Below are 26,174 nucleotides of genomic sequence, written 5' to 3'. Positions count from 1 at the left end.
ACAACGTAAGTGGCGATCAATAATAAGAGCAACATTATACCTTTCATAATACTAACAAGAATTCTTTACAGGCGAATGGAAAAACTGGTAGAACCCCACCTCGGGAAAGATCAGTCTGGATTTCGTAGAAATGTTGGAACACGGGGGGCGATACTGACCCTACGACTTATCTTAGAAGATAAGTTAAGGAAAGGCAAACCTACGTTTCTAGCATTTGTAGACTTGGACAAAGCTTCTGACTATGTTTACTGAAATACTCTTTAAAATTCTGAAGATGGCAGGGGTAAAATGCAGGGAGGGAAAGGTTATTTACAATTTGTACAGAAGTCAGATAGCAGTTATACGAGTCGAGGGGCATGAAAGGGAAGCAGTGGTTGGGAAGGGAGTGAGACAAGGTTGTAGCCTATCCCCAATGTTATTCAATCTGTATGTTGAACAAGCAGTAAAGGAAACAAAAGAAAAATTCGGAGTAGGAATTAAAATCCATGGAGAAGAAATAAAAACTTTGAGGTTCGCCGATGACATTGTAATTCTGTCAGAGACAGCAATGGACCTGGAAGAGCACCTGAAAGGAATGGACAGTGTGTTGAAAGGAGGATATAAGATGAACATGAGCAAAAGCAAAACGAGGATAATGGAATGTAGTGGAATTAAATCAGGTGATGCTGAGGAAATTAGATTAGGAAATGAGACGCTAAAAGTAGTAGTAAATGAGTTTTGCTATTTGGGTAGCAAAATAACTAATGATGGTCGTAGTAGAGAGGATATAAAATGTAGACTGGCAATGGCAAGGAAAGCGTTTCTGAAGAAGAGAAATTTGTTAACATCGAGTATAGATTTTTGTGTCAGGAAGTCGGTTCTGAAAGTATTTGTATGTAGTGGTAGCCATGTATGGAAGTGAAACGTGAACGATAAATAGTTTAGACAAGAAGAGAATAGAAGCTTTCGAAATGTGATGCTACATTAGAATGCTGAAGATTAGATTGGTGGATCACATAACTAACGAGGAGGTATTGAACAGAATTGGGGAGAAGAGTAATTTGTGGCACAACTTGACTAGAAGAAGGGATCGGTTGGTAGGGCATATTCTAAGGCTTCAAGGGTAAAAATAGTAGAGGGAGACCAAGAGATGAATTCACTAAACATATTCAGGATGACGTAGGTTGCAGTAGGTACTGGGAGTTGAAGAAGCTTGCACGGAATAGAGTAGCATGGAGAGCTGCATCAAACCAGTCTCTGGACTGAAGACCACAACAACATACCTTTCTTAATTGTGTCACCTTTTCTGCACAAGTCCTGTTCGTAATCCATTACATATGAAAACATTCTGTACGTCTTTCTTGCATTCACAAAGCCAGATTTACCGCTGGTGACCGAAATGAGATTTTCTTACCATTGTAAATCAAGTCCACTTTAACGCATTAGATTATCTGCCAAGATTCGCTGTAGGACGATAATTACTCTTCGTGCTCGGCCTCTGTGAGTAGGTGCACTTTAATCACAACTACCCGGTACTTTATTTATTAATCGAGGACTCCATACGCCAATAGAGTGGTGGCTTCCAGTGCAGTCCGTGCCTTACAGGCTGTGTCTGCCTTCCTCGCATCGCAGTGCTGAGGCAGAGCAACAAGGGGCTGGTGCTGTCAGCTTCCTCGCTGACCAGGTAGCCCGTCAGCTATGGCGCTGCAAGGCCAGCAGTTGGCGCCCACGGCCTACATCGAGTAACGGCTGGCGAAAGGCACACAGGCTTTCGAAATTAACGTCAGGTCCCTCGGCGATTGCCTGGTGCGTGAGGCGACGACGGCCACCGACTGGCAGATCCTGTTGAAAGCCCAGAAGCGTCATGTACGGCAGTACGACCAGCCAGCGGTGACAGAATGCAGCGTTGCTGGACTCTGGGGAGCTGGCGACAGCTGGTGACAGCGTTATGTGTTTGTATCAAAGAGCAGATGCCACTTGACAAACACTTGGTGTTAATCATAAAAACCATTCCGAAACGATCCTTATAATCTAGAATTCGTCATGAGGTAAAGATTACTGAATGATTTTGGCGACAAAACGAAATTACTTGCAAAAATCGTAAGCTAATTGTCTTTGAACCACATTCCAGAATTCCTATCCTGAACAACTACCAACATAAGTGACTTAGAAGTACACTCCTGGAAATTGAAATAAGAACACCGTGAATTCATTGTCCCAGGAAGGGAAACTTTATTGACACATTCCTGGGGTCAGATACATCACATGATCACACTGACAGAACCACAGGCACATAGACACAGGCAACAGAGCATGCACAATGTCGGCACTAGTACAGTGTATATCCACCTTTCGCAGCAATGCAGGCGGCTATTCTCCCATGGAGACGATCGTAGAGATGCTGGATGTAGTCCTGTGGAACGGCTTGCCATGCCATTTCCACCTGGCGCCTCTGTTGGACCAGCGTTCGTGCTCGACGTGCAGACCGCGTGAGACGACACTTCATCCAGTCCCAAACATGCTCAATGGGGGACAGATCCGGAGATCTTGCTGGCCAGGGTAGTTGACTTACACCTTCTAGAGCACGTTGGGTGGCACGGGATACATGCGGACGTGCATTGTCCTGTTGGAACAGCAAGTTCCCTTGCCGGTCTAGGAATAGTAGAACGATGGGTTCGATGACAGTTTGGATGTACCGTGCACTATTCAGTGTCCCCTCGACGATCACCAGAGGTGTACGGCCAGTGTAGGAGATCGCTCCCCACACCATGATGCCGGGTGTTGGCCCTGTGTGCCTCGGTCGTATGCAGTCCTGATTGTGGCGCTCACCTGCACGGCGCCAAACACGCATACGACCATCATTGGCACCAAGGCAGAAGCGACTCTCATCGCTGAAGACGACACGTCTCCATTCGTCCCTCCATTCACGCCTGTCGCGACACCACTGGAGGCGGGCTGCACGATGTTGGGGCGTGAGCGGAAGACGTCCTAACGGTGTGTGGACCGTAGCCCAGCTTCATGGAGACGGTTGCGAATGGTCCTCGCCGATACCCCAGGAGCAACAGTGTCCCTAATTTGCTGGGAAGTGGCGATGCGGTCCCCTACGGCACTGCGTAGGATCCTACGGTCTTGGCGTACATCCGTGCGTCGCTGCGGTCTGGTCCCAGGTCAACGGGCCCGTCCACCTTCCGCCGACCACTGGCGACAACATCGATGTACTGTGGAGACCTCACGCCCCACGTGTTGAGCAATTCGGGGGTACGTCCACCCGGCCTCCCGCATGCCCACTATACGCCCACGTTCAAAATCCGTCAACTCCACATACGGTTCACGTCGCGGCATGCTACCAGTGTTAAAGACTGCGATGGGGCTCCGTATGCCACGGCAAACTGGCCGACACTGACGGCGGCGGTGCACAAATGCTGCGCAGCTAGCGCCATTCGACGGCCAACACCGCGGTTCCTGGTGTGTCCGCTGTGCCGTGCGTGTGATCATTGCTTGTACAGCCCTCTCGCAGTGTCCGGAGCAAGTATGGTGGGTCTGACACACCGGTGTCAATTTGTTCTTTTTTCCATTTCCAGGAGTGTATATATCCCTGGTGTAGCGAAGCAGCTTAAATCATTTAATAAAGCCAAGGCCTCCGGTCCTGATAGTTTGCCAATCAGGTTCCTATCAGAGCACGCTGATACAATAGCTCCATACTCACTAATCACATACAACTACTTGCTCGTCGGGAGATCCGTGCCTAAAGGCCGGAAAGTTTCACAAGTCATAGCAATAACCAAGAAAGGAAATAGGAGTAATCTGCCGAATTATAAGCCCATATCAATAACGTAGATTTATAGCAGAATTTTGGAACATACGCTGTGTTTGAGCATTATGAATTACCTCAAAGAAGACGCTTTATTGACAAATTGTCAACATGGATTAAGCAAATATTGTTCTTCTGAGACACAACTAGCACTTTATTCTAGGGAAGTAATGAGTGATATCGACGGTGGATGTCAGATTGAGTCCTTTTAGATTTCAATAAGGCTTTTGACACTGATTCTTCCAAGCGATTTCTAACTAGACTGCATGCGTATCTCGTATCGGCTCAGCTTTGGGACTTTATTCGTGATTTCATGTCAGAAAGCCCATAGTTCGTAGTAACTGAGGGAATGTTATCATGTAAAACAGAAGTAATAAATGGTGTTTCCCAAAGAAGTGTTATATGCTGCGTGCTGTTCCTGACCTATAAAATGATGTAGGAGACAATCTGAGTAGCACTCTTAGACTGTCTGCGGATGATGGTGTCATTTACCATCTTCTAAAGTCATCACATGATCAAAGCCAATTCCGAAGGATGTAGACATCTGTGGCATCTGTATGGTGCGAAAAGTAGCAATTGACTCTAAATAATGAAAGGTGTAAACTCATCCACATGAGTACTAAAAGAGATCCACTAAATTTCCGTTACATGATAAATCGCACAAATCTAAAAACTGCAAATTTTTCTAAATACTTCGGGACTACAAGTACTAATGATTCAAATTGGAACGATCACTTAGATAATGTGGGGAAAAGAAGACCAAAGACTGCGATTTATTGGCAGAATGCTTAGAAAGTGCAACAGGTTTACTAAAGCGACTGCTTACACCACACTAGTCCTCCCTCTTCTGGATTACTGCTGTGCTCTGTGGGATCCGCATCAGATGGGACTGAAATCCAAAAATTCCAAAGAATGGTAGCTAGTTTTGTATTATCGCGAAATAAGGGAAAGAGTGCCACAGATATATACGAAGTGCGATGACAATCAGTAAAACAAAGGAGTTTTTCGTTGCGGTAGGATCTTCTCATTAAATTTCAATCACCATCTTTCTCCTCTGATTGAGTAAATATTTTGCTGGCGCCCATCTACACAAGGAGAAATGATCATTATGATAAAATAAAAGAAGTCGGAGCGCCCTCGAAAAGATTTAAGTGTTCGTTTTTCCCGCGCTCTGTTCGAGAGTGAAACGGCAGAAGAACCAGGCGCTACATTGTGAACTGCACTGTAATTACGTTGATGCAGATGTAGATGAAATTATTTTTATGATACAAGAGGTTACTTGGCATATTGCCCGTTAGTTTCGTTGGTGAAGGTAAAATATCGTTTCAATGTGACAAAATGCTAGAGTATTGTTGTGTTGTAAACAAAATTATCAATGAATTATCCACACAATTATCTGTTTACATTCATTCTTTCAGGTATCTTCAGTTAATATACTGTACTTGCATTAGCCAATGTAATGATATGTTCATGACTGATATAGGTATTACTCGGTATCCAAGTTTCCAACTCGATATTGCTAACCTACAGAATAATTTAAAAGACTATTAAGTGTACATTCTTCATATCAGAAGCATTAGTTCAGTGTTTCGATATTAGTGGAAGATACAAACAGCGTCATACTGAAGTCACGATACTATTGCATTTTGTTTCTAGCGCATGCACAGTGCGCTATGTACTTCCACATTTATTCTTACTCTATGGCCGATGGTAACATCTCACAATATATTCAAAAATTTCTTTATGTAAATGTATGAATTAGGCATGTAAAATTTAATAAAAGCCTATGTAAATTAAATGAAAATATTGTATTTTGTGTAATAGGGGGAGTTATTCAATGATCATACGTAAATTACATAACTATGGTTTGCCCATGACAGACGGTAACTCGTGTTGTAATAATTTGTAAGACTCTGTCACTGATGGAAAGTTCCAGCAGGAAGCAGGATGGATTGAACGTTGCTACAAGTTGGTAGTACACGCATATATTCGAAGCAGTCGAAATGCATTTTTGGAGTTGTAAATTGTTCAGCAAGCAACAGAAATACTTAGGAATGGTTAATGCCTTTTATTCAAGGTAAGGCGGAACGAGAACAAAATCCGAGAGAAATAAAATATCTGACCGACAACAGAAGTGTTTTGAAATGTAGATTAAAGTTGTTTCTTCTTAACACTACGCTATACTGTAGTTGCTGCTGCATTTTTTTGTTCGACTGGCACGTTCAACATCATAAAGTCCATTGAGAATATGGTCTGGGGAACACAGAGAAACAGGTCAAGATCAACTCTTCAATGAAGAAAAACGATATTTTTGATAAAATATGAGATCTTCTCTGTGTGGTGTATTATTTACATTTAAAAATGCCAGGATTTATGATTGAGTTCGCTTCAAGAAAATTTTATGCAAATGAACTGTCGTGTTACTCTCAGCCAAATATCTGTTATGTTGATGTAATAAATGCGCAAAATCATTGTTGAAGTAACTGTGAAGTCATGATATTTTAGTTGTCCCTCATCGTGTCGATACTTGCAATTTTCGAGATCAAATTCAAGTGTCACCCTGACTCTCAAAGGTAGGATGTATTAAATACACTCCTGGAAATGGAAAAAAGAACACATTGACACCGGTGTGTCAGACCCACCATACTTGCTCCGGACACTGCGAGAGGGCTGTACAAGCAATGATCACACGCACGGCACAGCGGACACACCAGGAACCGCGGTGTTGGCCGTCGAATGGCGCTAGCTGCGCAGCATTTGTGCACCGCCGCCGTCAGTGTCAGCCAGTTTGCCGTGGCATACGGAGCTCCATCGCACTCTTTAACACTGGTAGCATGCCGCGACAGCGTGGACGTGAACCGTATGTGCAGTTGACGGACTTTGAGCGAGGGCGTATAGTGGGCATGCGGGAGGCCGGATGGACGTACCGCCCAATTGCTCACACGTGGGGCGTGAGGTCTCCACAGTACATCGATATTGTCGCCAGTGGTTGGTGCCCGTCGACCTGGGACCGGACCGCAGCGACGCACGGATGCACGCCAAGACCGTAGGATCCTACGCAGTGCCGTAGGGGACCGCACCGCCACTTCCCAGCAAATTAGGGACACTGTTGCTCCTGGGGTATCGGCGAGGACCATTCGCAACCGTCTCCATGAAGCTGGGCTACGGTCCCGCACACCGTTAGGCCGTCTTCCGCTCACGCCCCAACATCGTGCAGCCCGCCTCCAGTGGTGTCGCGACAGGCGTGAATGGAGGGACGAATGGAGACGTGTCGTCTTCAGCGATGAGAGTCGCTTCTGCCGTGGTGCCAATGATGGTCGTATGCGTGTTTGGCGCCGTGCAGGTGAGCGCCACAATCAGGACTGCATACGACCGAGGCACACAGGGCCAACACCCGGCATCATGGTGTGGGGAGCGATCTCCTACACTGGCCGTACACCTCTGGTGATCGTCGAGGGGACACTGAATAGTGCACGGTACATCCAAACCGTAATCGAACCCATCGTTCTACCATTCCTAGACCGGCAAGGGAACTTGCTGTTCCAACAGGACAATGCACGTCCGCATGTATCCCGTGCCACCCAACGTGCTCTAGAAGGTGTAAGTCAACTACCCTGGCCAGCAAGATCTCCGGATCTGTCCCCCATTGAGCATGTTTGGGACTGGATGAAGCGTCGTCTCACGCGGTCTGCACGTCGAGCACGAACGCTGGTCCAACAGAGGCGCCAGGTGGAAATGGCATGGCAAGCCGTTCCACAGGACTACATCCAGCATCTCTACGATCGTCTCCATGGGAGAATAGCCGCCTGCATTGCTGCGAAAGGTGGATATACACTGTACTAGTGCCGACATTGTGCATGCTCTGTTGCCTGTGTCTATGTGCCTGTGGTTCTGTCAGTGTGATCATGTGATGTATCTGACCCCAGGAATGTGTCAATAAAGTTTCCCCTTCCTGGGACAATGAATTCACGGTGTTCTTATTTCAATTTCCAGGAGTGTACTTACTTCTGAACTGAGTTGTACTAATGTGTGCTGCAAATATACAGAAATTGTGTAGTTCAGTAACTGGACATTATAGAATGACAAAGTTGTTGGTTCATGAGCATCTTGCGGAATGTAAATCTGAAGCCTCTCATGATTAATGACGGTCTTAACGAATTTCGTGGAATAATGGATCTTTTAGTGTTGATGAATTATTTTGTATATGAGTGATTTCTCAGCCCAGTAATTTTATTCTTGAATTACGTTTGGGGGAATGAATGGAATGACGCTTTGCACTGAGTTTCACGAGCGACAGCAGAAATAGATGATTTCGCTTTGTAGATGACGGCAGCAGTAGATTAAAATTCAGACAATATACCATACTGTGTGTAAAGAATGAAACGGAAAAAATAGCGGCGCTGCTCTAGGTACATTTATCAGTATATTGTACTAAGCATCAAAAGGTTGAAACTGTGGCGCAATTATGTGCTACTCTGTAGTCTAGGCTTGATCACCTTTAATTTCAGTCTTTACAATCACCATTTAGCTTACTGTTAATATTTTTAAATGAACATGTGTCTGCAGTGCTTGCTTCAAGTCGCATTCTGTCATTCAAATTGTTTTTCCGTGACTTTCTGAAATACGCGTGTAGTGTCTTTTGTTGTGTTTCTTGCAGTAATACATCCATTACCAGACATTGTTAATTTTTTACGAAATCTGAAGATACGTAACCATTTTAAACTGTTAACATACCCCGGCGTGCTTCATCATTTGAGTTGTTACACACTGCTCGTGTGGACACCACCGAGCACTTCGACTCGGCTTGAGCTCAGTGCAGTCAGATGTCCACCAAGAAACACTCGATTTCAGACTCTTCGTTCAGCGCTTTTGGATCCGTCTGCTCCATTCGCGAAGATGGTTTTCGCAATGTGGGCGAATCAATGAAATCAGCCCTCCTACTGTCCTCTTTAAACTGTACATTGCAAATCTAAGTGAAGTAATTCTAAACACAGTGTTGTTTATATTACTGTCTCCCTGTTCATGGAGCCACAAGAAGAACGCTATTTCCACCTGCTCGTTGTTGGAAAATAGTCGTTGCGCCACACTATTTCACTTTTAATAACACAGACTGTGGGAGAGCGAAAGATGCTGCTTACGTACTTTCATTTCTGTCACTGGAAAGCCTGAACGGAACAATCGTTTGACTTTTACAAAAATCATTAATATTTTGTTTACGTTCTGTGTAACTTACCCTCGCATGGAATAGTAAATCGTATTTTTCTGTTGTTTATATTAGTTTTTGTATTTAGAAGATCTCTAACGACGATTGAGTGCAATACAATAAAATTTTAATTCAAAGTTAAATTTGTTACATTGTTTGAGAATTGCGCAAGTATAAAAGAACATCGTCAATTGGTGCTTTTAGGTTCGTGTGGCAGACAAACGACAACCAGGAAAAACACTGTAATTACTGCATCACGCTGCAATCATACAGTGTTGTCATTTCAGCTTCGGTAACAGTCCTGTGTGCCTGTCTACACTATTGTTACTGTTCTTGACTCTTCATTAGTGCAGACATTATTTTACGACACCATAAAGGCAGTCAACTGTTCTATAAACACTTATCTTCGTGATTTATCACAGGTAAGAAAACATAATATAAACCTGTAGAGCTCTGCAACAATGTTTTTCATGGAATATAGGGCGTACAGGAAGCCTATGTTTAACTGGAGTCTGTACGTAGTGCTGCCGTCCACTTGCTAAGATCGATAGCAACATGTCACCGTGCTGAGAACGGCCTGCCGACACAAGTGTAAACAAATTGATCACAAACTGTGGTGTCTCTGGCAGCAGCTGCTGTAGACAGAACGGAGGCAGATGGAGACCACGTTGCTGGCCTGACGCCAGTGGTAGCTCAGCCTCGCGCTGCAGGGAGTGACGTCCCTCCACGGACAGACAGTGCACCCTACCGCTGGCCCAGTCCAACTTGGCGAGCCCTGCTGCCTCCCAGTTGCTGGGGCTGTACAGACATTGTGCCACTAAAACAGTCAGCATCTGGAATTATAGTAGAACACAAATTACTAGAAGCCCATAAAGTGCAGAGAAAAGAAACTATGAAGAATACACTTACAGCCGGCCGGAGTGGTCGAGCGGTTCTAGGCGTTACAGTATGGAGCCGCGCGACTGCTACGGTAGCAGGTTGGAGTCCTGCCTCGGGCATGGATGTGTGTGATGTCCTTAGGTTAGTTAGGTTCAAGTAGTTCTAAGTTCTAGGGGACTGATGACCTCAGAAGTTAAGTCCCATAGGGCTCAGAGCCATTTGAACCATTTTTGAATACACTTACAGGTTATAGCAGCGTCACCTCCATTTTTAAAAAAAGGACTAAATAAAACATATCGAATTTTCTTCAATTATATCTGAATAACAAATTGAAAAAGTAACTATCAATATGTTCCGTCACATTCAAGAATTCCATGAAAATATTTTGGTTCTACAAATGTGTGGCAACGGCATTACACGGTCTGGCAGTGTAACGATTCATCAGTATTGTTGCATGCTTCATATATTCAGCGCTTGACATCCACGCAAATGCTTATAAGGTACGTGTTCCAAACAAAAGTGGATGGAAACAAACAACCCGACAGAATATTTCTCACTCCCTTAAAAAGATCACACTGAACGCTTTGGAGAGCTGTAGACGGTGTAGCATTTATAGAAGGTTGTCATGTGACGCTCCAAAATGTTTCAGATGGCTCTGAGCACTATGGGACTTAACATCTGTGGTCATCAGTCCCCTAGAACTGAGAACTACTTAAACCTAACTAACCTAAAGACGTCACACAAATCCATGCCCGAGGCAGGATTCGAACTTAAGACCGTAGCGGTCGCGCGGTTCCAGACTGAAGCGCCTAGAACCGCTCGGCCACACCTGCCGGCAGCACCAGGTTGAAGATACCCATTTGGTAAAACAACGTGTCCTGTAGCATGATGACATCCGTAACAGCCTACTGTGGATCCTCGTCCGACAGTAATCTTCGACTCTTCGGTGTGATAACTGCATGGGCAGAGATTAGAAATGTAGTGTGGGTGCTAAGTGACTCCAAGAGCTGACGTAACTTCAGCCTTAAGACATCTGGTGCATTGGGACGTCCATTACAATGAAGTAGCACCTGTTGTCAGAGTTCACTTTCCACGGTGGTCGGTTTCGAGAGACATGTTGCCCCATACACATTCTTCAAATGGTTCAAATGGCTCTAAGCACTATGGGTCTTAACATCTGAGGTCATCAGTCCCCTACTCAAACCTAACTAACCTAAGGACAACACACACATCCATGCCCGAGGCAGGATTCAAAACTGCGACCGTAGCAGCCGCGTGGATCCAGACTGAAGCGCCTCGAAGCGCTCGACCACACGGCCGGCCCACATTCTTCATTTTTCCGATGGATGCCTACTGGTGGTTGCTCTTCGACAGCCAAGAAAAGAGTAACAGCACGTAGGTCCTATTTGGGCGCATTTAGTGATATCACCGTTGTTCACTTTTCATCATTTACCGCACACACGTCGAAAAGACAGGAATGCCACACAATTTCTTCCCCACATTTCGGTGCTTATATACGCGCATCAGAGTCACAATACGTTGCATACACGCTGCAGCAACGTACTCGGACGGAAGCTTTCGGATCGCCCCTTATGGATGACCTGTTCCGGGTTGCAAGAAGAACCAGAAATATGTATCATTTGGAAGCGCTTTAATTGATGTTTTGTCATAGTGGCCAATGAGTTCAAAATCCATGGCATTTAGGAAATTTAAGCAAGATTAGTTGAAAGATTCGGCATATAAAACACTAGTGTCATTTCATGACTTCTTGTTTCTCTGTATAAACATATGCACTTTTAAATATTAATTTTTGTTGTGTCCTCAATTACGTCTACATCTGCACACATACATCTGTACCCTGCATATGTGAGGACACCTTTTACCTGATCACTTTCTGCAATAAGCCTTTCACATGCAGAGCCATAAAATGACGACCGTCTGTATGTCTCCGCACATGGCGTAATCTCGCTTATGCTGCTCTCTTCGACACCTATGTTAGGTATGAGACGGATTCCATAGAACTGTTACACAGCCTATCTTCAGAAAATATTCTTGGATTAGACCAGCAGAGTTCCGAGGGAACAACGTCACTCATATTGCAACTATTCCCAAGTAAGCTCCTTGAACATAGCTGTTCCACACTGTTTTTTTTTTTTCGGCGTCTTCCGTCAGGCAGGCTTCATAAGGACCCCAATTAGATTAGGAGTACTCCTAAATGGGTTAAGCTGCAGTTTTGTATGTTTTCCTATCAGATGCGTCCACTTTCTAATTCTTTTACCATATCGAATAACTTAATCGGCTCTTTCAATGAAATGTGATTTGAGCCGGTACACATCGACTTCTACATCTGCTTCTGTACTCCGCAAGCCACTTTATGGTGTGTGGCGGAGGCTGCTTTGCATGCCAGTCTCACGTCCCCCTCGCTGTTCCAGTCATGTCTGATGTAGCAGAAAAACGATTGCTGGTAAGCCTCGGTATGAGTTCGATTTCCTCTAATCTTATGTTCATAGTCTTTTAGCGTCTGACACTAGATGTGGAGGAGCATCTCAGTCATGCTTTATCCCTACTCTACTTAGGATCTTCTCATTTCCTCTGTCAATTCTTTCTGGTGCATGTTTTACACTGACAAGCAATATTCAAATATGATTCGGACAAGGGTATATTATGGTTCCTGAGACTTCCCTCAGCGACTCTGACTGCCATTTACCTTTCCCACGATTTGTTTTATGTAGGAGTTTCTCTTACAGTCGCTCCATACACATACATGAAAGTATGTAATGGGTATGACTGCCTCGAGCACTTGTTCTGAAACTCCAATGGGTCTTTCCGCCAGTTTATACTAAATTTGTTAACATCGAGTACAGATTTAAGTGTCAGGAAGTCCTTTCTGGAAGTATTTCTATGAGCGTAGCCATGTATGTAAGTGAAACATGAACGATAAATAGTTTGCACAAGAAGGTAATAGAAGCCTTCGAAATGTGGTGCCACATAAGAATGCTGAAGATTAGATGGGTAGATCACATAACTAATGAGGAGGTATTGAATAGAATTGGGGAGAAGAGGAGTTTGTGGCACAACTTGACTAGAAGGAGGGACCGGTTGGTAGGACATGTTCTGAGGCATCAAGGGATCACCAATTTAGTATTGGAGGGCAGCGTGGACGGTAAATATTGTAGAGGGAGAGCAAGAGATGAATACACTAAGCACATTTAGAAGGATGTATGCTGCAGTACGTACTGGGAGATGAAGAAGCTTGCACAGGATAGAGTGGCATGGAGGGCTGCATCAAACCAGTCTCAGGACTGAAGACCACAACAACATATTACATTTGTTTATGTTGAGGCTTGACGGGCCAATATCTACACCAAGCATCGTTCCCCTGCGGTTCTTCCTGAACTTTGATACAATTTTCCAGCATTCTGACTTCTCTGTAAATAACAGCTTCATCCACAAACAACCTAATAGGACTTTCAACTTTATCCTCTGCATCGTGCATACCTGTATATCGTCCTTTAATACTCACTTGGATTACATCTGACGTTCCTGCCATATCTGAAGATTACTCTCCGTCAAAAATTTTGTTCTGTTTTCTAGAAACTCTTCGATTCATTAATAAAAATGGTATAGTGTTCCGTACGTTCGTGTTTTGTTCGTTGGGCGACAGTATTGAACTATACTGAATACCTTCCTTAAGTCAAGGAACAAGGCATAAACGTGGTTCCCGTGGACGAACAAAGCAATGTCGAATTCATACAATCGTTTTGCAGAAACCTTATTAATTCCTACACAGATGATTTTCGGTGTCTAGAGAGGTAATAAAATGCGACCATACAGCCTATAGTTGTGCATATTTCTGTGTCGACCGACCTTTTGTGAAAGCGATAATGACCGACACATAGTTCGAGTCACCAGGAACGTTTCGTTTTTCCAACGACCTGCGTAGAACTACTTTAGCGATAAGAGCTAGTTCTAACGCATAGTTTGTACAGAGTCGTACTTGTATCCCATCAGATCCTGTCGTCTTTCCTCTTTTGAGCGATTTTAGTTATCTTTTCATCCTGTGGTCACTTATTTCGGTATTTGTCATTTCGATGTTTTTCAGGGAAACAATTTGCAGAAAGGAATTTAATATTTCTGTCTTCTGTCTATCATCCTCTGTTTCGATGTCATTTTAGGCACTGCGAGCCGAGACATATGGCTTCGATCCCTTTACTGACTTAAAACACCATTAAAATCTTTTAGGATTTTCCGTCACATCGATAGTAGAATTTTACTTTAAACTTCAGTGAAGTCTTCATGCAAAGCTTTCTTTGCGCTCATTTTGGCCTCGTTTAGTTTTTCTTTGTTTGTGAAGTTTTCGCAACTTTTCAATCTGAAGTGTGTCTAAGCTTTCTAACACGGCTATTGAACAAGGAATTCCGGCAGATACTCCGTATGATCGTATCGCTGTTAATAGTCGACACACCATTCCAGCGACGAAAGCGCTTTGGAAATGTGAAAAGATGGAATTGATCTTTTCACCCAATTCTATTATCTGCACTTGAATTGTATGTGATAAAGTGAGGTGTCTTTGGCACGAGTAGTGTTTTTTCAAACCAGTCTGAGAGAAATTTGTTGTCCTCAAAGAATGTCATATTTTCGAGTTTATAGTTTGCTCCAATATCGTTCCACAGATAGAGAACACCGATATCGTTCTGTGGCTATGAAACTTCCTTCCAGACGGGAGCGATCCGCACTCGTATCCAGTGACGTGTACTACACTTGATTAATACAAAGGATGGACAAAAATAAGGAAACACCAGAAGCAACACATTACCATGGCCAATAGAGTGAAAGGAAACCTTTGGCCTTCACAACAGTTTCCAATCGTCTAGGATTTGATAAACACAAGTCCTGTAAGGTTTTCAATAAAATTTTGTACTACACTACTGCCCATTAAAATTGGTACACCACGAATATCACGTGCTACAGACGCGAAATTTAACCGACTGGAAGAAGATGCTGTGATATGCAAATGATTAGCTTTTCAGAGCATTCACACAAAGTTGGCGCCGGTGGCGACACATACAACGTGCTGACATGAGGAAAGTTTCTAACCGATTTCTGATACAGAAACAGCAGTTGACCGGCGTTGTCCGGTGAAACGTTGCTGTGATGCCCCGTGTAAGGAGGCATCACAACCTTTTTTTATAAAGGTCGGATTGCAGCCCTCACGATTGCGGTTTATCGTATCGCGACATTGCTGCTCGCATTGGTCGAGATCCAGTGACTTTTACCAGAATATGGAATCGGTGGGTTCACGAGAGCACTACGGAACGCCGTGCTCGATCCCAACAGCCTCGTATCATCAGCAGTCGAGATGACAGGCATCTTATCCGCATGGCTGTAACGGGTCGTGCAGCCACGTCTCGATCCCTTAGTCAACAGATGGGGACGTTTGCAAGACAACAACCGCCTCCACGAACAAACAGTTCGACGACGTTTGCAGTAGCATGAAATATCAACTCGGAGACCATGGCTGAGGTTACCCTTGACGCTGCATTACAGACAGGAGCGCCTGCGATGGTGTACTCAACAACGAACCTGGGTGCACGAATGGCAATACGTCCTTTTTTTTCGGATGAATCCAGGTTCTGTTTACAGCATCATGACGGTCGCATAAGTGTTTGGCGATATCGCGTTGATCGCACATTGGAAACGTGTATTCGTCATCGCCATACTGGCGGATCACTCGGCGTGTTGGTATGGGGTGTCATTGGTTACACGTCTCGGTCACCTCTTGCTCTCATTGACGTCTCTTTGAACAGTTGACGTTACATTTCAGATGTGTTACGACCCATGTCTCTACCCTTCATTCAATCCTTGTGAAACCCTACATTTCAGCAGGATAATGCACGACCGCATGTTGCATGTCCTATACGGGCCTTTTGGATACAGAAAATTTTCGACTGCTGCCCTGGCCAGCACATTCTCCGGATCTCTCACCAATTGAAAACGACTGGTCAATGGTGGCCGAGCTACTGTCTCATCACAGTAAGCCAGTCACTACTCTTGATGAACTGTGGTATGGTGTTGAAGCTGCATGGGCAGCTGTACCTGTACACGCCATCCAAGTTCTGTTTGACTCAATGCCCAGTGTATCTAGCCCGTTATTACGGCCAGAGGTGGTTGTTCTGGGTACTGACATCTCAGAATCTATGCACCCAAATTGCGTGAAAATGTAATCACATGTCAGTTCTAGTATAATATATTTGTCGAATGAATACCCGTTCATCATCTGCTTTTCTTCTTGGTGTAGCAATTTTAATGGCTAGTAGTGTATTATTCCTACAAGAAAGTGGAAAGTTCAGGTAACAATTGTGGAGGTGGGTAGCGATCACACACCATTGTCTCCAAACGTTCAGTTATATTTAGATTTGATGACTGTGGTGGCCAGGGGAAGGGCGACAATTCATCCTCATGCTCACAAAACCAGTCCTTGGCGATGCGAGCTGTGTGAGCAGGGCCCTGTCGTCTTGGAACACGACATCCCCACTGGAGGACAAATATTGTACCATGGGATGCAGCTAATGAAGCCAAAATGAACACATAATCCTTGGGCGTACTGCAGTCTCGCAGAATACCCATGGTGCCTATGAAATACCACGGTACGGCTTCCAAAAGAATCACCAAACCCCAACAGTGTTTCACTCTTAAGACGTAAATTCGTCAGCAAGTTGGAAACAGTATGAAACAAGACTTATCCGACCAAATGACTTCTTCCATTGCTCCATAGTCTCTGGCTTCCTCTCCACGTTTTCCTCTTACGGGAATTTGCATAACCAATGAATGGTTTTGGATTTCCAGCTCACCCTACAATTCCCTAATTACGGAGCTCCTTCGTCCCGTTTCGTGGTGGCAGAGAACGCGGCTGGGGCATTCAGTTCTGCAGTTAACTTTTGCAGTGGTCCTCCTCTCCTTTTTCTTTCCAGTGCTATTCATTGACGGTCTGCCACGATCACTGGACACTCACTTTTCTCCGTGTTGTGACATGACGGCTTTTTCGCTTTCCCTGTGTGCGGTATAAATCTTCGATCGGTAGCCTCTTGAAACACCAAACACCAAACGACTACGTTGGTTACGGAAGCATCCAGTAGAGCAGTACCAACAGTTTGCCCATGTCCGAATTCAGTTAGCTCCGACATAAAGCACACTGTTCTGACCACAACTGTCACTTTCAACATACTGAGGAAGTGGCACGGGTGATGTTCCTGATCAAACACAACAGCTCCACCTGCACGCTTGGCTAGCATTTGCATGTACTGTCAAGCATGTATTTCTCACGGTGTCTTCATGTTTTGTCCAGCCTCTGCACTTATCCAAAGTAAATTCTAATATGTTATTGACGGAGATCTACTCCTTATTCGAGAATGAGATTTATCACTCTGCAGCGGAGTGTACGCTGATATGAAACTTCGTGGCAGATTAAAACTGTTTGCCGGACCGAGACTCGATCTCGAGACCTTCGCCTTTCGTGGGCAAGTGATCTACCAACTAGCAAAGGTCTCGAGTTCGAGTCTCGCTCCAGCACACAGTTTTAATCTGCCAGGAAGTTTCATATCAGCGTACACTCCGTTGCAGAGTGAGAATCTCATTCTGGAAACATCCCCCAGGCTGTGGCTAAGCCATGTCTCCGATATATCCTTTCTCCCAGGAGTGCTAGTTCTGCAAGGTATGCAGGAGAGCTTCTGTGTAGTTTGGAAGGTTGGAGACGAGGTACTGGCGAAATTAAAGCTGTGAGGACGGGTCGTGAGTCGTGCTTGGGTTGCTCAGTTGGTACAGCACTTGCGCGTAAAAGGCAAAGGTCCCGAGTTCAAGTCTCTGTCCGGCCCACAGTTTTAATCTGCCAGGAAGTTTCATACCCCTTATTCGCTTAGACTATTTTCTATTGATTTTCAGTATCACATGTATTTGTATAAGTATGAGCCATTTTCGACTTTTTGTGGTGTTCCAAGAACAGTACAACAGTAGGAGCGGCACGCACACACGCATTTTTAAACGCAGAACATATCTTTTGGGTCTGTGTTTGACGTTTTCAGTTTCAAGGAACTTTTCTGTTTATTTATCGACTTCATACTGATAGAGAACTTACAAGCTGTTTTCGGAGCCCCTTCGAGCTTCCTGGTGAGCTAAGTCCGGCGTTGGGGAGACGAATCACGTCCGGTCGCCGAGTAATTGGGCACCTGACAGACGAAAGCTTCCCATTTTATCCAGTAGCTGTGCCCTGTGCGGCTGCGAGCAATGGGGTCAGAGTCTCTCCCAAAGATGTCAAATAACGAGCCGCGACGAGAAACTGCCCCTGGGCAGGATATTGCCACTTTACAAGCCGAGCTGTGTGGTCAAAGCATAGTTCTAAAGAACGTAATTTTCTCCATCTGGCCACTTCTTAGGAAGCAATGGATGGGCAGGCCAGTCGCAGATACAGATCTCTGTTGCCTCGTTGAAAGGGGCACATTATGAAATTCTTTCCATTCTTTGTAAGGGCAATGTGTTGACTGCTCAGCACTGCTCCACATGGAGAGAGCAGCCTCACAGCTGGAAAATAGAGGGAAGAATTGTTATTGGATAATATTATAAAAGTAACTTAGAGTGGGAGGGTAGACACCAATTTCTGAGAGCTTCAGGTGTGATGGACCAGTGTATCGGCTGTAGTAAAGACTTAACTGAACAGTGGGTTATTGACACTTTGTTATTTAAGCGTGGTATAGGCAAGAAGACAGCTGACTGGCAAACGTTATAGAACTTTAGCCAGATCGGGAATTAGTCAGCTTGTTCGAAATAAGATCATTGTCCAGAGCTTAGCGAAGCCTTTCCATTGCGAAGCAGAATTATTCAGATTCTGCAGAGACCAGAGAAAGGGTCTGTTCGTGTACAGGAGACTGGATTCTAGGTCATCAGGTTGGGTGGGAAACGCTCTTGGTCTGTTCTACATCTACATCTACATCCATACTCCGCAAGCCACCTCACGGTGAGTGGCGGAGGGTACCCTGAGTACCTATATCGGTTAATGGCGGTACGAGGCCCAGTGTCTGATGTGTTGTTGAGGGCACTCGGCAACACCACTTCCAGCTTCCCACTTCCCAGGATACAATGTGTGGTGAAAACTCGCACCATAGACGAGGAGGAAGTGAAAGTTATTAATTGCTTATAGGCTGATTGTTTCACGATAATTATGATCTTGTATTTTCATAGATGGCTTGTGAGATGACGGTCATTCCCATTTATCTATCCCCTCCAGATTTCGTTAAGTCATTTAGTTGTTAGTTTACATTTGTTCAATATTTAGTTAGTTCTCGTGTTGTCTGCATTGTGTCGATCTCCGCAACAGTCAATTAGTAGCTCATGCTCAAGTGTGTGGTGATAGAGAATTTTGTAATAAATGGGGACTAACTTTGGATCACTCTTTCATTGGATTAGTCAGATGATCCCCTTTGCAATTATCTATTCTTTAATATTTTTATGAGAGGACCAATTTCCCGCCCCATTTTCTTGGGCCTTCCTTTTCCATATCGTTATTACGTTGTATGACAGTTCTCATTAATGCATTAAAGTCTATGAGGAGCAATCTGTACCTCCTTCCAGAGCAGACAACCAAAGTGGCACGTCAAGACCTCAGTTTGTGTCTTTCACAGTGTCCTGTCTTCGAAGTCTCCGTGACTTTATACTTCAACAAGATATCGCAAGGTTCCATGTTTCTCATGCTGTCCTGACTAACTTCGATGTAGAGGGTATTCGAGTGTTTCTGTGACCATTGCTCATTCCAGATCTCTCGCCTATTGAATATGTCTGGTCATTGGACGCCATCCACCGGCGACTGATGAACTATCGCACGTAACTGATGCATCATGGAACGGTATAACTGCATGTGTCATCCGAGCTCAGTTCAACTCAGGATCTACACGAATTAGAGCTATTGTTGCTGCCAGAGATGGCAGCTTTGAATACTAAATGGTCCACTCTGTGTAAAATTTGGTTTTCTGCTGTTCTTCTTGGTGTTGAAGCTCTAATAACCAGCAGTGTGCGTCTTCGCGCTGACTCTGATGAGGACTTATTGCAGATTGACATGGCGTTAGCATTTTTATAAATGGGAATAAGGAAATAAGAGCAAAGGCGATGTTAAAACCCAGTAATGGCATAGAAGACTATTCCTCTCACGTAGCTCCAAGAGGGCTGCTGAATTACACATTCCCATTTGCAAACACTGTACAAAGATGTGGAATGTAGCACAGGATAATGTTGCATAGCTTACTGGTTAATAACTGTGCCCCATTATTTCTACTTTCCTTGACTTTTACAAGAAGCGATCAATAAGTAAGGTAAGACAACACTTTTTTTCTCGACTAAACATTGTCCGTTATAGTCTCATGAAGTCCCGATAGGTGGCGGAAGTATGCGTAACCTTCAAATTGGCTTCTGTAGCGAAGGTGCTTTCCAAACAGAGAGCTGTCACTGAGTTTCTTTTGGCAGGAAACAAGAGCACTGCAAATATTCAAAGGCACCTGCTGTGTGTCTAAGGAGATCTGACATTGAACAAAAGCACAATAAGTCGTTGGGCGAGGCGTCTGTCACCGGCGCAACAAGGTCGCTAAAACCTGTCCGATCTCCCACTTGCCAGCCGGCCGCACACAGCTGTGACTCGTGCGATGCTGGAACGTGCGGACACTCTCAATCGAGATAACTGATGAACACAATGAAACACTTCGCTGCTCGACTGGACGTCTCTGTTGTTACTGCTGACACACTAGTCCACCAGTGGTTACTTAAAGGCGTATGCCCGCTGACTTCTCGCCCCCTATCACAGGACCGTGAAGAACAACGAAGGACTATCTGTGCGAAATTTCTCGTGCGTTATCGGTTTGATCGTGACTCCTTTTGTCGAATATCGTCGCAGGCGATGAAACGCAGGTTCGTCACTTCAGACCTGAAACAAAACGCAACCAATGGAGTGGTGTCACAACGCCTCTCTACCCAACAGCCCGGATCTCGCACTTTCTGGCTTCTATCTGCCTGGCCCAGTGAACAATGCACTCCACTGGAAGCAGTACGTGGATAATGTGGAGCTTATTGATGCAGCAAGACGTTGGCTCTAACGTCCACCAGCATATGATGATGATGTTTGGTTTGTGGGCAAATTTTAAACACATTTTAAATCACCCATTGGACAAGTATGTGCAGAAAAAGTGGCTTACGGACGGAAAAGACCCACCGTGGTTTAACAGCGCAATTAGGAGAATGCTCAGGAAGCAAAGGCAGTTACACTCGCGGTACAAGAAAGATCGGGAGAATGAGGACGGGGAAGAGTTTGTAGAGATTCGTGCTGCTGTAAAAAGAGCTGAAAACCCAAAGAAATTCTAGTCCTACCTAAAATCGGTCTGCGGGTCGAAGGCTTCCATCCAGTCACTCACTATCAGTCTGGCGTGTTAACGGAAGACACCGAACGAAAGCGGAAATTTTAAATTTAGAATTTGAGTAATCTTTCAAGCAGGAGGATCGTACAAACATACCGCCGTTTGAGTCTCGTACAGATTCCCGTATGCAAGACATAGTGATAGACATCCCTGGGGTTGTCAAGCAGCTGAATGGGTTGAAAATAAATAAATCGCCAGGTTACAGAGTACTCTACTGCATTGGCTCCTTGCTTAGCTTGCATTTATCGCGAATACCTTGCCCAACGTAAAGTCCCGAGCTTCTGGAAAAAAGCGCAGGTGACGCCTGTATATGAGAAGGGCAGAAGGAGGGATCCTCAAAATTACAGACCAATATCTTTAACATCGGTTTGTTGCAGGATTCCCGAACATATTCTCAGTTCGAATATAATGAATTTCCTTGAGACAGAGAAGTTGCTGTCCATGCATCTACACGGCTTTAGGAAGCGTCCTCCTGCGAAACGCAACTCACCCTTTTTTCACATGATATCTTGAACCATGGATGAAGGGTATCAGACGGATGCCATATTCCTTGAACTCCGGAAAGCGTTTAACTCGGTGCCCCACTGCAGACTCCTAACTAAGGTACGAACACATGGATTTGGTTCCCAAGTATGTGAGTGGCTCGAAGACTTCTTAAGTAATAGAACCCAGTACTTTGTCCTCGATGGTGAGTGTTCATCAGAGGTGAGGGTATAATCTGGAGTGCCCCAGGGAAGTGTGGTAGGTCCGCTGTTGTTTTCTGTCTACATAAATGATCTTTTGGATCGGGTGGATAGCAATGTGCGGCTGTTTGCTGATGATGCTGTGGTGTACGGGAAGGTGTCGTCGTTGAGTGACTATAGGAGGATACAAGATGACTTGGACAGGATTTGTGATTGGTGTAAAGAATGGCAGCTAACTCTAAATGTAGATGCATGTAAATTAATGCAGATGAATAGGAAAAAGAATCCTGTAATGTTTGAATACTGCATTAGTAGTGTAGCACTTGACACAGTCACGTCGATTAAATATTTGGGCGTAACACTGGAGAGCGATATGAAGTGGGACAAGCATGTAATGGCGGTTGTGGGGAAGGCGGATAGTCGTCTTCGGTGCACTGGTAGAATTTTGGGAAGATGTGGTTCATCTGTAAAGGAGATCGCTTATACAACACTAATATGACCTATTCTTGAGTACTGCTCGAACGTTTGTGATCCCTATCAGGTCGGATTGAGGGAAGACATAGAAGCAATGCAGAGGCGGGCTGCTAGATTTGTTACTGATAGGTTTGATCATCATGCGAGTGTTACGGAAATGCCTCAGGAACTAGGGTGGGAATATCTAGAGGAAAGGAGGCGTTCTTTTCGTGAATCGCTGAGGAAATTTAGAGAACCAGCATTTGAGGCTGACTGCAGTACAATTTTACTGCCGCCAACTTATATTTCGCGGAAAGACCACAAAGATAAGATATGAGAGACTATGGCTCGTACAGAGGCATATAGGCAGACATTTTTTCCTCTTTCTGTTTGGGAGTGGAACTGACAGAGAAGATGCTAGTTGCGGTACGAGGTACCCTCCGCCACGCACCGTATGGTGCATTGCGGAGTATGTATGTAGATGTAGATGAGGCGCTCAATTATGCAGTCATCAGCATCCGTACAAAATCCCAATTTTTACACAGTCCAATTTAGCCAGTGTCACGAATGATGATGATGATGATGATGAAATGATGAGGACAACACAAACACTCAGTCCACGGGCAGATAAGATCCCCAATCAGCCCAGGAATCGAACCCGGGACCCTGTGATCCAGAGGCAGCAACGCTAGCCACTAGACCACGACATTACGCATTCCACCTGCGGAGTCGTATATGCAAGCATACAGGCCCTCCCAGTAAGGTGGCTTAAGGCAATCACATTGAATAGAGATTATGTTAAGAATAGAGTTACACAGCCAAAAGAACTGGGAATAATATTGTGTATTGGAATCTTGAGTAAAACCAGTCTACTTTCAGAAAAAAATATATAACATTACTTACTTAATGTCCCTCGTAAATCTTTCTTTCTTTCTTTCACTGGTGCCATGTCCCGCACTGATGCAGGGTCGGCATTGTTAGGGACGGAATTGGCAAGGTTAGTGTTAAGGGGTGGCCAGATTCCCTTCCTGCCGCCACCCTATAACCCCTGGGACGGAACTAGTGTACCCCAGCTGTCTGTGGCTAGTGTACTTCATGGAATAGCGCGAACATGTTTAGATGTCTACGAGTCGTGTAACTGAAGCGTAACGTGGGGACCAGCCCGATATTCACCTAGCGGGATGTGGAAAACCGCCTAAAAACCACATCCAAGCTGGCCAGCACACCGACCGACGTCGGTAATGCGCCAGGCGGATTCGATCCGGGGCGGGTGCGCCTACCCGATTCCAGGAAGCAGCGCATTAGCGCTCCCGGCTATCCTGGCGGGTTTAACGTACCTCGTAAATACTGAAAGTATTCTCAATGTAGGTATCTAGTTGACTGCCTTAGGACAGAGTTCATTCGCATTATTATGTTTAAGCTTCATTGTGAACAGAAAGAAATAATGTCACTGTAAGGCTTGAAATTTTTCGTACCTCATATTATCTCAACATCTGTATTGATAAAATTCCTATAGCACCTCTCTGTATTAACAGAATTTTTTGAAAGTAGATATTGAATATTTTGTTCATGTTTATTCGTAGAGAGATGTAAAAGGCCTGAACATACCTGGAGGCGGAATTAAGTCCGAGCTGGCCCAGAACGACGAGGTAGGTAATTGTGGCAGAGACGGCAGACACCAGCAGTCTTCTGTCAATCGGCAGCATACCAGACGCGGTGAACCGCAAGGGAGGCCCTCGCTCCACCTGCCTGAGAAATGCCTCGACCTCCGGCACTGCGCTTGTTAGGCCCAGAGCCCTGCGCAGCAGCACCGCCGCCTCCACCTCCTGATCCTCCACCATCGAGCACGAAAGCGTCAGCGCCACCAAGTTGAACAGGTGCCGCACCAGCCACAACACGGAGAAGGCCAACGACGGAGTGACGAGCATGCTCTGCATCCCCTCCGACACCACCACTAGTGCTAGCAGCTCGTAGCTACTGTAGATTGTTCCCAGGATGTAGTACGTCACGTGCAAGGTAACTGCAGGCGACATGTGGGCCTGCAGCAGCTCTGCAGCACGCTGCAGCACCAGGTGGACTTGTTTCAAATGGTACAGTCTGGCACTCACATTCTGCTGAGGTCCTGTCTGGTTCCAGCCCAGCAGTGTTTGGGATAAGATGGGTTCTCCCAGGCAAGACAGTGTCCGCATCAAAAGAGCGTTGACTGCTCTGAATCGTGACCACAATTCCAGGACTGACACTATGAACTGCATTATTACAACAGTGTCAAAGAACAACTTGTACAACAGTATAAGACTCTGTAGAATGGTGAATCTGCCATATTTCTCACCAAAGGACAAAAGCGCAGATACTTCAGTGCTCACTGCTGTTGTTATATCAATTAACAAGATAAGTGTGCCGACATTCCTCATATCGTGGGCTACAGTTGGGTCCAGCAGAATGTCTGCATGTTTCAGTACTTTCAGGAATCCTCGGAAATATACCAGTTTGTTGACTGAACAACTGAGAAAGATGCTTAAACATCTGAGATGAAAAAGAAGTTTTATCAGTATATCAGTGAATATGGTAACTTTTGGAGCGTTAAGATACAAGCGCTGGCTCGCTATGTAAAAGTCGGCAATCGTCACACAGATTGCAATAAGGACCCAAACTGATGACATGGTCAGATATTTGCGGAATCTCTTGTAGAAACATCGACATCCGTCTTGATTACAACATATTGGTGCTAATCCAACAGCCTGCCACATTCGATAATGTGCTGTTGTGGTGATGCAAAATACAATTTCTGCCATTCTCATCCCTACCACCGACCTTTCTTCCTGATTGTCAGAGCACTTCTTCAAGCCTCGATCACACACCAGCAATCCTCATTCTAGGTGCAAAGAACCATATCAGAAATTGCTCTCGTCGTAATAACTGTTGCTGGGTACCCTTTCTGAATAATCACGAAAGCCTCTCGCTTGAAGGATACGCACCACTAAGCTATTAATGAAAAGTTCAAAATTGATCCTTCTTAGTTAGATAGAGTGGTACAAGAGTTATCATACCGCCAGGATCTGCGATATTATCGATTTGTGTCTGCAGTGGTATTTCTCCTTTATTACATAATGAAGTTTACCCCGGGTAATTGAAGTACCCTATCTCTTTTATGTGCTTCTTATTTATTTTTGCAATTTCCCAGGAACACGACAAGGTATTCCAAGATATCACAATCTTAGTTCAGGAACACAACTTTTGTTTTTAAGTCCCGTAAATTAGGTACCCTCAGACAGTTTTCCTCCACAACAGACAACGTTTTGCATCGATTACTTTCTGCTTACCCGTGTCTTCAGTCCTGCAAAATTTTAGATGTGACAACATTTTTGTCCTGGATTTATTTCCAACGGCAACTCCAGCATACTATATCATTGTCAAGTGACAGCTGTAACATATGTAATACATTCTGTTGCCAATTTTTTTTTTAAGAAATAAAGTTTCTTTTAATATACTTCTTCCTATCTGTGTATGAAATGCCTCAATACATAACTGTTCCTCTTAAGATGACATTGTCCATGTATTATCCATGTTTACATATTCGCTCCATATGAATTACAAGACTTTCATTTTATTTATTGTTATTTCAATTCTACAGAAGGTGTCAAGCTGGCAGCAGGTGAAACCGCTCTCCACGTAAAAGTTGCACTGCATGGAAAGAGATTTTAAAATACATAAAGACAGAT

This window comes from Schistocerca gregaria, chromosome 2 (assembly GCF_023897955.1).
Source record: "Schistocerca gregaria isolate iqSchGreg1 chromosome 2, iqSchGreg1.2, whole genome shotgun sequence".
NCBI lineage: Eukaryota > Metazoa > Arthropoda > Insecta > Orthoptera > Acrididae > Schistocerca > Schistocerca gregaria.
The sequence above is the reverse complement of the archived record's forward strand: the minus strand, read 5'-3'. Positions refer to the sequence as shown.